The sequence below is a fragment of the Anthonomus grandis genome, chromosome 7 (assembly GCF_022605725.1).
Source record: "Anthonomus grandis grandis chromosome 7, icAntGran1.3, whole genome shotgun sequence".
NCBI lineage: Eukaryota > Metazoa > Arthropoda > Insecta > Coleoptera > Curculionidae > Anthonomus > Anthonomus grandis.
The window spans coordinates 3,936,793-3,950,338 of record NC_065552.1 but is presented as its reverse complement, the minus strand read 5'-3'; the positions used below and the strand labels follow the sequence as shown (position 1 = coordinate 3,950,338).

The window sequence follows — 13,546 nt, the reverse complement described above, 5'->3', positions numbered from 1 at the left end:
AGCTTTGTTCTTTTAGACGCAATACCCTATATATCATTTTATTTTCTGATCCGCTATCGCTTAATGATTGTTTTTGTATAAGGTGTTCCTATAGCTATTTTTCACATTCAAATTATTGCTCTTTTGATTACATACGTAATATAAGGTCGTCGATTTAAGGATAGTACTAGAATTAAGTTAAAAAGTTTAAAATTAAAATAGTTAGAGCTAAGTAAAATAAAAAGTAAAAGACACACCACTTAACACTAACTTCACCAGCGGACACAGACTTATCACACTAGGTATATATTTAAAAAAAAACCTGCCAGCAATATGAACAGTTAAAACCAAACAGATTAAGCTTATCCTAATGAGTTATGTATTCACCGACTGAATAAAAAGGGTGCTGAACAAAAAACATCATAGCTACTGGCTTGAACTACCTGTACCCCTCTTATCTTCTTAATTTCATTGGGTAATGTATTGTAAATTTTGACACACATATAATAGGGACTCATTTCATACATGGTTGTCTTATGTCTAGGCACTGCAAAATCGAATCTATTTCTCGTCTTATTACTGTTAATATTTACATCACAATTTTTTTGAGAGAGATGTTTGTGTTTGGAGGCAAAACAGCATGCCCTGTATAAGTAAAGAGAATCTATTGTCATAATTCCTAATTTATTAAACAAAGGAGCACAATGCTCTCGAAAAGCGGATCCGCACATTGTCCGTACAATTCTTTTTTGAATAACTAATGTTCTTTTTATTGACTCTGCATGAGATCCCCAAAACATTATGCCATAGGTTATACGTGAATGTACATATGCATAATAAAACTTGATTCCCTACTGACAATGTTTCTTAAGTTGTAAATTCTATCTATTTTATAAATTAATTAATTCTATCTGTCTATTTTTAGTGGCTTTCGAGAAATTAATTATTTTCTTTATTTTTTGACCAAAACATAGCTCCAAATAAATATTTATTACTGCGGCACTGGAACGCGCAGAAAATTGAAATTATAAACGTTGGAATTTATGGAAATAATGTACATTAATCTTCACTATAAAAAATTTGTTCTACATTATATAGGGTTGGTTAAAATTAGTGATTTTACCGCTTGATATAAAAATTGTAAGAAATGCATTTTTTTTAACGGAACACCCTATTTCCTACCTAATTTCTAACGAGGTATCATGTTCCTATATATAAGTAGTTCGGTTTCTGAAATAAAAGCAAGTTTCTGTAAAAATCAGTCAGGAGTATTTTGACATATTTGCTTTGGGTGTTTCTTCAAAATAGTTTCCTAAAAATTAATTGAAATGAAAAGAAATAGTTATTCATTGAAGTTTTGATGAATCTATTATTCATGGACAATGTCACAAAATTCTAGCAAGAACATGCTGAAAGTTACGTACTGAACGAAATGTACTCTAATTTACAACAAATGGATAAAAGAAAATTTGTACGAATGCAAAAAACCTATATACAATTTGCTTGATAACTTAAAAATGATTTAACTTATAGTTATCTTAAGATTATAACTAATTAACAATAAATTTTCAAAATGATTGCCATTGACTTCTAAGCACTTCAAAATCCTGCGTTGTACAGTATGTGTTGTCGCTGCTTGTATTTCAGAAGGATCTTGTTGACCAATGCAATTGATAAGTCGTTGACGTAGTTCCTGTTTACCGGTGTCTTGCATACCATTTGCTTCAAATTACCCCAAAAGTTAAAATCAAGTGGTGTAAGATCAGGTAATCTCGCAGACCAATCCCATGGCCCAAACGCCTAAGCCAGCGTTCATCGCATTTCTCAAATAACTCACGTTTCATCTCCTTAGTGCAATGAGCGGGTGTTCCATCCATTTGGAACCAGCAAGTGCGATTATCTTCAACCGTTAAATTTTCCAGAAAATCTTCTACTACTGAGCGCAAAATCTGAAGGTATTTATGGGAGCTTAAATGTCAAAATATTCCAATTTTTACAGAAAATTGCTTTTATTTCAGAAACCGAACTACTTATATATAGGAACATGATACCTCGTTAGAAATGGATTTCAGTTTCCTTTTAGAATATGTTTTAATGTACAGTGTGTTCTATTTAAAAAAATGCACATATCACAATTTTTGTATCGCGGTAAAATCAATAATTTTGAGCAACCCTGTATAACATAGGACAAATTCTTATAGTGAAAACTAATGTACAATACTTCCGTAAATTACGTGTATAATTTCAATTTTCTGCGCGTTCCAGTGCGCAGTAATAAATATTTATTTGGAGCTATGTTTTGGTCAAAAAATAAAGAAAATAATTAATTTCTCGAAAACCACTAAAAATAACTATAGGAACACCTTATAAAAAATATACAGGGTATTCCGTTTACAATAACAAAGTTTCTACTACTTTTTGATATAAGCGGCAACGCTGCATCGCTAAAAATATTTTTAATCGTTAGATCACCAATTAACATCCATGATGGCAAATTTTCAAATAAAATCCATTCTCCGTAAACGTCTAGGGTACCATCAATCACCCTGTATACTCGTATCCTGAAATAAGTCTAATAATTGATTAAGTGTAAATAAAGAATCTTTTGTAATACTCTTGATTAATTTAAATTATAAACAAACCTAAAATAGATTTTATGGTTTCTCGCGCTGACCCACACTTATTATATTGATAACAGGCTTTTTTGAACATTTTCAGTTCAAATATGAACAAGTGTAGCCTTATATTGCTACTAACCGTTTTAGCTTCGGTAAGTTTTTTTTATTTCTTTCAAATTCTCCAAAAAAGTTGATATTTAGTATATTGGCATATTCAATTGCTCTTCTTCGGTTTAACCTAAAATCATCGCATCAAAATATTTTAAAAAAATTACTACAAGAAATGTGAAAGATTATCGCATTTGACCATTTCTCCCCTGTATTTTATTATAACCTTAATCAGTAAAAAAATATCATTTTTGCTCTGATATTGACCATAAACCTGTAATGAAAATGTAGATACTCAGTTTAAGTGCGATTAGATATTATTCTCGATCGGGATTAGAGAATTTGCTGAAACTCTCTAATCGCTGTCAAGTTTAGTTAGTAACATAATATAATATGCCTCTTAAGTTGGGATGTGATCATATACTTATCACAAAGAACTTAAAACCGGTGTTTTCTTTTTTCTCATCAGCTTAAGTGCGATACTTAACTGATTTCAAAGATTATATTTTAAAGAATGTCACTCAGAATGATATACTTACTGATTACGTGATTAAAGAAGATTCCACATGTGCAACGCTTTTTCTAAAAATAAATCCTCTTTCAGTTTGGAGCAAATTTGATTCTGTGTTTAGCAAGAAAATTCTTCATTTTCTTTATTTATTTCTTGATACCAAGATTTCATCCGAATCATAGCGTGCATGAGGAAAATACCTACCTATGGTAAACCTAAATTGCAAACAAGAAAAATAGAATAAAATCAAAGTTGCATCTACAACAATAATAGTCAAAGACATACAATTACAGTCTAAAATCAAATATGTAATATTTTAATTCACAGTTAAAATTTGGTACACACACTATCACGGTGGCCTAATTCAAAGTACTGGCTATGGGAATTTGACTAATACAGTATTTAGTACACTCTTACAGTATCACAATTTTTTTATTAGATTTTATATGGCATAGTAGTTTATTGTAGTTTTTTATTATAATATATACAGTACTTTCTTGACAGTGGGATTTGGTATTTTGAACCATAGTGATGTCTCAGGAGATGTGCAAACAACATACGTGGTACAGATTCAAAAGAGAGAAAGGTTTAATTTATCTCTTCAAGTTCTCTATATGTATAAATTCTATCTGCAAGGGACGTACGCACATAAATTATATAACTTCATATATATTTCTATATATATATATATATATACAGTACCGAGCAAAAGTAAAGAAACTTTTTTTTTATTTTTAAATTTACTTTAATAAAGTTAACTAAAATTTTTTTATCCTATAATACTACACCAAACTAGATAATAAAAATAAAACATAAACAATATAATTCTACTTATTATAAAGCCATATGTAAATTAATTTAAAAAAAACAGGGAGCAAAAATAGAGAAACACATATTTAAAGAAAATATATAATAACAACAAATTAATATTTAGTTGCATATCCCTTATTTTTAATAACTGCAAGGCATCTCCTTTTCATAGATTCAATCAGATTTCCTAAGGTCTCCTTGGGTACAGAATGCCATGCTGCTTCAACTGCTTCAAACAACTCGTCTCCATTTTTAAATTTTTCGGGATGTTCCTTACGAATTTTTTTGTCTACTAAATCCCATAGATTCTCTATGGGATTAAGGTCAGGACTCTGAGCTGGCCACTTAACAACAGTTATTTTTTTGTCCTCAAAAATTTTTTTTATAATTTTAGCTGTATGCTTCGGATCATTGTCGTGTTGAATCCTCCATTGCAATGGCATGTTTTCCTCTGCATATGGCAACATATTATCAGTTAATATTTCTAAATATTTAAACCGATCCATAATCCCATCAATTTTGACAATGGGGCCCATTTCCATACCAGAGAAACAACCCCACACTTGTACATTTCCCCCTCCATGCTTAATAGTGCCCAAAGTATACTTTGGATCAACTCTTTTATTTTTAGGACGCCTGACCCCAGAAATACCATCAGAAGAAAATAAATTAAACTTACTTTCATCCGAAAATAACACTGTATTCCATCTTGCTTCTGACCAGTTTAAATGGTCATGTGCAAATTGAAGTCGGGCGGTTCGATTCTTCTTCGAAATGAAGGGTTTCTTGGATGGTTTTCTTGCCGGCAAGCCACTGTCCCTTTAACGTCTTCGAACTGTATGGACACTAATATTTCCATCGTCTAGTTGAGATTTTATATCCACTGCTGTGTTAAATGGATTTTTAAGAGCTAAGGATTTAATCTTCTCGTCAACTCTAGGCGTCGTTTTTCTAGGCCTACCAGTTTTAGGGGATATTAATGAGCTCCTAATAGGGTGTAACTTTATGGTTTTGGAAACGTTCTCCACTTTTGCTCGGTACTGTATATACATACATACATACAATGTATTAAATATTCCTAACAATAGATGCCTCCAAATTACAAAAAGAAAATTGGGGATAATGGAAATATTAGGATGAATTTCGTTCATTTAGAAATTTAAGTACAAAAAAAAATTATTATATTATATTATACAGGGTGTCCCAAAAATCAACGATAGTACGAGAGTACTTTTAAAATTATAGGCATTCATTAAAAACCGAAAAAAATTGACACTCCCTGTTGATCTTTTTAGTATTATGGTTAAGAAATTTTGAATTTCTTAACATTTTTTTAAAAAGTAACCCTGAATTACAAAACTAAATTCAAACACAACTGTTCACATTTTTTAAAAATTATCAGATTTTTGCTCAATTTGTGTTGAAAATTGTGTTTTTTGATTATCATTTACCAACTTTAACTAACTGTCTGAAAATGAAAATTACTTCACTGTTTGGTAAGTGATTACAAAAGTTGGCGTATCTAATCTAGATTTCAACATGGTAAAATACTTGCTAGATTATTGGTTCAATAGGGATGTTTTTTTTTAGTACGTAGTCAAATGTACACCCTACTCTAATAACTAAGTTAATAATTTTACAGTCAAATAAATGAAATAAAACTTTACTTAAGTCGCAACTAATGTTCAAATTGTCTGTCTCCATTCCTGATACGACGTTTTAAATTGGATTCTTCCATTTATTCCAGATTTTTGGATTAATTTTAATTCTATTCCATTTGAAGTGAAAAACTTTAAAAAATATCTGAAAACCTGAAGAAAACAATCCTGAAATAAAATACCTGACAGGTCCCTACCAATATCTTAGAGAGAATGAGAACCCGCAAATGAATATACCTGGAAAGATATAAAAAATGGCTTGCACTGTCTGGAAGATGCAAATGCCAAAAATTACATTATCCAGACAGCACAAGTACATTGCATGCCTATGCCCAAGATATCCAATTGTCATATTTATAGCTGCCAAGAATATCTTATATCTTACTTGGCATATTCAATAGATATCCAAGGTTACGATATGAATAATAACAATTGGAAAAATGCTGTATGGAATAATAGTCATAGAGATTGAAAAAACTATGATATTTTTGTTCAGGGGTGAGTCCATTCGTAACAATATTTTTAAACGGTATATTAAGTGCAAACATGAAATATATATTCGATTAAGTAGTGACACTACTTTCCAACAACGAAATTTTGAAAATGCAATGCAGTGGAAATAGTGGAATATTTCACAGATATGTAACTTCAATACTCTGTATATCTATTAAATATACGCCAGGAATATTACTTTTGCATGTCCGACATTTGGTATTTTTGTAAGAAATTTTAGGCATATTGCAATATATTTTTTCAAATAAGATATGGATGTTACATGGCATATTCCTCGGCTATTGGGTGCTGCCTGGAAAATCCCTGAAAGTTATAAAAAATTATATTATAAAGTACATTAAATAAATAAGAAAAATATTACAATAAAACTTCTAAAAGACATAAAAAATAGACATTTTATTTGGATAAAAATTAATTTTCTACTTGCTTAGGTTTCCAAATATCTAAACATTTTTTCACACGAGAATTTAAATAATTTTCATTTTATTCCAGTCGTTTCACGTTTTCCAGGTATTTGGTTGGTAAAATTTTTTCCAGGATTTAAAATATATTTTTCCTTAAATCTCTGGAAAAAACACAAAGTACCTTAAAAGAATAACAGAATAACATCAAATTTGTGGAATATTAAAAATGATTTTGTACTTTTTTAAGTTTTCAAAATTACCAAAAAAAATATTAAATAAACTAAGCAGACTAAAATAAATAAATAAACACATGTTTTCCATGGACTTATTTTATAGGAATATCTCAGTACTGGCCTAGGTCAGTCTTATTCTTATAGGGATATTTAATTCCTATGCTTGCAATTTTTTTTTTTTAAATATATCCTGGTATACCTAATTATTGCAAAAAAGTCCATGGTTCTCTAAGATTTTGATTTTGAATTCAGGTTAAAAAAAAACCTCTAAATTTACAGTATCCGTTAATGTCTTTTAACATGTTTCGCCTTAATGGCATCATTAGATGGACGTTCAATCACTTTTTTTATCAAAAACTTTTTCTATGGTATATTAAATGCAAAAATGAAATATATATTCGATTCGATATACCTTCCACGAAAGAAATTTTGAAAATTAAAGTCATACTTTAATTAAAATTAAAAAAAAAAAAGATTCATTTATTTTAATTAACTTATGCTACTAGAATATTTCACAAACATGGAACTTGCATATTCTCTGCATATCTTTTAAACATATACTAGTTACATTGCTCTTGCATATACGATTTTGGCATATTTCAGAGATATTATAATATATAAGATTTTAGCGTAATTTTTTAAAATAATTATCTATAGGATGTTCATCATTATTAATTCATGGACTTACTTTGAACCAATATCAGGCATTCATTAGAGGATGTGAGCTGTCTGGGTGTTAATAATCTGTCATCGACAAATTATCAGTCTATAATAGCAAGCATATAAGTAGGAAATATTATTTAATGGTCCTATACTGGTCGGAAAAGTTTGTGACATATCTTATGGATATCCACTGGTCATTTATATTTCATAAAAGTGACAACCTTTAGATGTCCATAGCATGTCTGGGAAATAACTGTTTTCCACTTATTCGAAGAAAATACATGAAAACTTTGATAGCTTCTGCTATATCATCTACATTCTTAGCATATTATAAGAACCTTATTTTTCTTTCAGCCTTTCATATCAAGCAACCCAACAACCAAACTACAATGTTCCAAAAAAGGTTTTACCTGCAAGGACCAACACACATTTTACCAATGTATAAAAACTCCCTCGGGACCATACGTCTATGTGCCAACGTTTGTATTTATACTATTATATAGTTTTTTTTTTAAATATAATTTTTTTTTGTTGTTATTGATTACAGAAAGCCTATGTCCTGCCCCCCTGGATTAATGTGTGATGACGCCAACGAACATGAATGTATGGAGAACATTTCTAAAGAATTTATTTTAGCTGATAACCCTCCTGATTTCAATGACTTTGAATATAGAAAAAGTGTTATAGATGGTTGATTAGTGAAGAAATATATTGAATTTCATATACATATATATTAAGGATGTTTAACTTAAGTTGTTTATTGTGTATAAATATGTAAATAAGAAAAAAGTATATTACAAAACAATAAATTCAACTAAAATTTTATCAATAGATAAATAAGAAAATAAAAAAAAATTAGGGGGCACCCGGGTTTGAACCGGGGACCTCTCGATCTGCAGTCGAATGCTCTACCACTGAGCTATACCCCCACTTGACCATAATTCTAAATGAGTCGTTGACATTTCACTGTTTAAGTCTTTTTTTTGTTTTATTAATTTATATATTTTTTATTATTAATAAACAAAGATATAAAAAATTAAAAGAAATAAGTGATTCTGGAAAAATTTATTATTGCATGGAATCTGTTTTGCCATTTTTAACTGACTGTACTATATAAATTGCTTTGGTTCTTTATTAAGTAGTATTTTGTATTTATGAATGCTTACTCACTACCTCCGTTTTCGATTGAAGTATAATCTTTGTGAGATTGTCAATGTATATATTTAACTTTTAAGTTTTAAAATTAAATAATTTTATAATTGATTTTAAGGATTTCCATTAAGATTAAGAAACTTTTACTTGTTTTTTTTTTTTGAATAGTCAGTGATACGGGTTGCCTACACCATCCTGTCAACGTATATTGCCGCCATCTTGTCTTTTTTTCCAGTTGTCATGTTTCAAACGTCAAATTCTTTTGAGGTTACGTCGTTTTTTGAATTTTTGTTTATATTTTTATTTATTTTGCTTTTGTTTGTTAGCCACATACTACTCAATGGCAAATCACTTTAATTGGGAGTATTGATGCCGTGCAACTCTTAGTAAAAGGTACTACACTGAAATATTTTTACAATCCTTCCTAAAAACAAATACCTATAGAAGTTTTTTCTGTTTAATTTTAAAGTCAACATTTAGCATTCAATCTGCATGTAGTATTTAATTATTAAATGGTGTTCATATACAATTTCCATAAGTTTGAAAGCATTGAATCCAATAAAAAAATTAGTAAAACCTCAAAATGTTCAAATTGTTTATTAATGGACCAGCTGGTACTACAACAAAAGAAAATAAACTATAAATTAAAATAATAGTAATACATAATAATGAATATTTATAAAAAATACCTAAGCGTTTACAATTATATATTAATTAAGCAATTAAGCAACAAAATACTAAAATTAAATGTAGAAAAAACTAAGTTTTAATTAACTTATGTTAAAGCATAAAGCACCATGTACAACCAGATAATTCATTTTCTAGGACATATTGCGTTTTTAAAGTTTTAGATAATAGGAGAATGTGATCAATCCTTAGACTTAATTGATGTGCTCATATAAGGGTAATGCTCAAACCTCAAAGTTTTAAAATGGTTTACAGCAAAACAGGGATTATATTATTGATTTGATTATATTCTAATGATAGTGATATACATAACTATTTTAGCGGAAACAAGAATAGCTACCACTTAAAAAGAGCAATGTTTTACGAGGACCCTTAAGAATTTAATAAAGTACCTGATAATATAAGAAATGTTATGACTGCCAATACCTTTAAAAAATCATATATTTAGTTCCTAATTACTTTAGGAAGCAGATTGTCTATTATAACTAGGAGTGTATGCATTTGTTTGACAGTCTGTAAATGTGTGTAGAAGAATTAGAAATTTAAAGGTGTTTCTGTGTATCTATGAAGTTTTTAAATTATAATTTTAAACAAAGTGATTGAGCACATACAGGCATTTCTTGATTTTCTCAGCAAAACTATCATTGCCGCTTAAGGTCCGAAATGACTCTGAGAAAACTCACCTCTCATGCATTTTCTATATTTGATCGATATATCATAGTCATATGTCTTATCACCATTTAAAAGCAGTCTTCTACAATGGTGTCTTACTAGGTTTTACAATGATCGAGATTTTTATTATCAAGACTCAATGCTTGATACCTTCTGAGCCTTACTTGATACCTTATGAGCTTGGCAGTAATAAGGCTTTTATGTATACATGGGACGAAAGCATCGCTTGTAGAGGATCTTCCGAGGTTGTGTCTTGTTTATTGAAGTTTGTTAAGCAACTGCCAAAGACGACAAAAAATATTATAGCCGTTAGTGACTCCTGCGGGGGCTAAAATAAGTATAAGAATGTATTAAAATTTTGGATGTATGTTGTTCAAAATTTTGACATACAATCTGTGGACCATAAATTCTTAGAGCCGGGGCACACTTATATGGAGTGCGATGAAGACTTTGCATTAATTGAGAAGCACAAGCGCCACGTTTAGTACGTATATGTACCTACTGAATAAAATCAATGACATCGGCTGACTTTTTCTGCTTTTCAGAGCTTCTATAAGGTATAACTACCATTGTTCGCGATGACAAAGAAAAAAAGAAGATTGCCTGGAGACAAATTAGATGGGTAAGACTTGAAAAAGATCAACCATTTACAATGAAATTTAAAGACACTCTAAGTGCAATAATTGAATTTTATGAAGCAGATTGGGCCCGAACAAGCCAAGGAAGGCCATCGGCACAAAAACTTTTCCCCTTGTATAATGAGGCACCAAAAATAAAATTTCTTAAATGGCAAAATCTTCAAGAGCTGTTGCAGTTTGTACCTCTGGTATACCACAATTTTTACAAGAATTTGGCACATGAAGATTCAAAAAGTCAAAAACGGAGCTTTCTAAAAAGAAAACCAAAGCAGGTGCTGGCAGTACAGAAGAGCGACGAAGATATAGTAGATGAAAGTGACAGGATTATTTTAGAATCTGATGAAGATTAGATAAGACAAACTGTATTCATTATACTTTTTTTTTCACTTCTTTGTTTCAGAACGTTTAAATAAAGTATCTTATGTCACTTATACTTCTTTTACCCCAAATCATCATGTGGTTACGTCTTTTAGCCCAAAAGAGTTCCAAAATCATTCATATCTTTCCAGAAGTCGAACGTACACTGGTGCCTGGTGATCGTGATTTTGCACGTGTTGAAATGGGAGCAAGAAAACAGCCGGCAGCCTATTCTTACCAGCCATGGGAAAATATTCTAAAAACAGCTCAGAAACAAAGACCTTTTCAAGTTACCGTAATGACAAACGAAGATTTCTTTTTGTTTTCTGAACTTCGCAAGAACTTTAAGCAGCCTCAGGATGCAGGAGTAAGCTCTGCTGTAAAACTGGAATTCGTCTGTGAAGATCCTTTCCAGGTTTTACAGCCGAGGTCTTCAATTATCGAATTTCAAAACCGAAGTAAATCTATTGATTACATTCGTTGAATATACCTGAACAATAAAAGAGCGATATTCAATAAGATTGAAGGATATATTTCAATTTTAAGAAATGGTCGCTTTGATACAAAGCCTAAAGGTGATTAGGAATGACACGTACGTGTCTTGCATGAAATCTGTTTTAGTAACTAACAGAAAGAATTACAGCTTCAATCAAATCAAACAAATACAAATTAAGGAGTAGGCTATTGGGCTTAGAATAATAATTCAACAATGTAGATTATGATCCAATGTTGATGTTAGAGATAAATGGTTGAATAGTAGTGATGTTGAAGATCTTCTTGAGCATTTACACAGCCAGGCGTCCTAGTAATGATTTTCCAATAACATTGTTTTTAAACCTTGTTTAAATCTCCATTTTTTAAATGTTTGCCAAGTGGTATAAAAGACATAAAAAACAGGCAAACTTCCAGGAAAAATTCTTGAAGTTGCCCTATGTGACCATAAAAATTATCAGCAAGTGATGTACAATGAAAGATAAAGTTTCAAAGTCGATAGAAGTATTGAAAGTGATTTAGTGTGAATTCTGAATCTCTTTGATCAAAATTGGAAAAGCTTTGGATGAAAGTTTGCCTAGGTTACAAATAAGTGGTAACTTCAAAAAATAGCACGCATTACCTAAAAGAATAGAGTAAAATATGAATTTACGATTCATTTGTCTATAAATAAGAGTGCTGAAAACGTTAGAAAATTGAGTGCTCTACATCAAATGATAAAAACAATATAATATGATGATGGTTTCAGATGCTTGTGTATTTCTACACAGAAAAACGAGACCAATATAGATAGATCGTCAAGTGTACAACATTAGAGCTACGAAATCCGTTGCTCTTTGTCACACCGATATAGAGCTGACAAGAGACATTTTATTCTGACGAAGAATGCGACTGGGAGTTGTTGGAAATGTTATTTTATTTATAAATATTGCTCAAACCAAATTATTACTGTTGTTCTGTATTAAAGCATCTTTTGAAATATACCTAATCAATATGTTATAGCTACTTTATATAGCTAGCTTTCTTTTTTTGATAAAACCAGAAACTATTGCAAGTCCGGCAAAAACCAGGAATCTAGTTCTTCATCTCGAGAAAGTGGTCTCAGATAAACTGCATGAATAACGAAACATAAGCGCACAGTCCAGGTGAACTTCAATGTAGATGGAATAATGATAATTCTCATATAAGATCGTGCTAAAATATGGGATGCTCTGGTATCTAATTATAGGATGAGTATTTTTTTATATTCAAAGGGTTTGTTTTAAGAGGGTTCCTGGATATAGTTAAATAAAAGTAAATTGTAGATAACAATTACAAACAAAAAAATCTTCTTAACATAGTTATCCTTCGAAAATAAACAGTCTTTATAATTGTATTAATTTACCTGATTTTGGATTTTACAAATGAACGCTAAATTTGAATTGCGCGCCATGTTTGACAGTCTGACAAATCGAACGCTGATAGATAGGAGTTAGTAAATATGGTGCATTACACGGTAGAGCAACGCGTTCTGATTGTCAAAAATTACTATCAAAATGGTGAAAGTTTATTTGCCACTATTCGTAAAGTGCGTCCAATGTTTGGTCGACATAATGTTTTTAATTCATCTACTGTGAAAAAAATTATCGAAAAATTCGAAAGTACTAATGAAACAGACGATATGAGCTCATAGAGGTCATTTCAGAACAAAACTTCACGAAACTTTGACAGAAAGACCAAAGACGTCATATAGCACAACATTTGGATACGTCAGCAAATTCTCACTAAAGATTTACAGCTGCATGCCTACAAAATCCAACTGATTAAATAACTTCTGCCAGCAGACCATGAATAGCGAAGAGAATTCCCCAATTGGGTCCTTGAGCAACCTACTGATTTTGCGAACAAAATCATGTTCCGTAATGAGGTCTCTCTTTACCTCAATAACTACGTTAACGCATTTGGATCAGAAAGTAATGCATCCATAATCTATCACTGTACGGTATGCATTATAGTCTGGAGGAATATATAATCGGTCCGTTTTTCTTCGAAAATGAAGAAGTTAATATAAC

The 13,546-nt window shown here is 30.6% G+C and overlaps 1 protein-coding gene, 1 long non-coding RNA gene and 1 other non-coding gene across 3 annotated transcripts in view; 2 read left to right on the top strand and 1 right to left on the bottom strand.

The window, feature by feature from the left end:
- Positions 1-2,600: 2,600 nt before the first annotated feature.
- On the top strand, positions 2,601-8,222 carry LOC126738530 (uncharacterized). Its single transcript, XR_007661367.1, has 3 exons — positions 2,601-2,749; positions 7,852-7,976; positions 8,045-8,222. It is a non-coding gene; the product is annotated as an uncharacterized LOC126738530 (long non-coding RNA).
- Positions 8,223-8,354: 132 nt separating this feature from the next.
- Positions 8,355-8,426, bottom strand: Trnac-gca (transfer RNA cysteine (anticodon GCA)). The gene has a single exon. It is a non-coding gene; the product is annotated as a tRNA-Cys (tRNA).
- Positions 8,427-8,900: 474 nt separating this feature from the next.
- Positions 8,901-13,546, top strand: part of LOC126738651 (dehydrogenase/reductase SDR family member on chromosome X-like) — a 26,142-nt gene continuing 21,496 nt past the window's right edge. The window contains exon 1 of the mRNA XM_050444077.1: positions 8,901-9,042. The gene's annotated coding sequence lies outside the window, so the exon portion shown is untranslated. The remainder of the gene's footprint in view (positions 9,043-13,546) is intronic.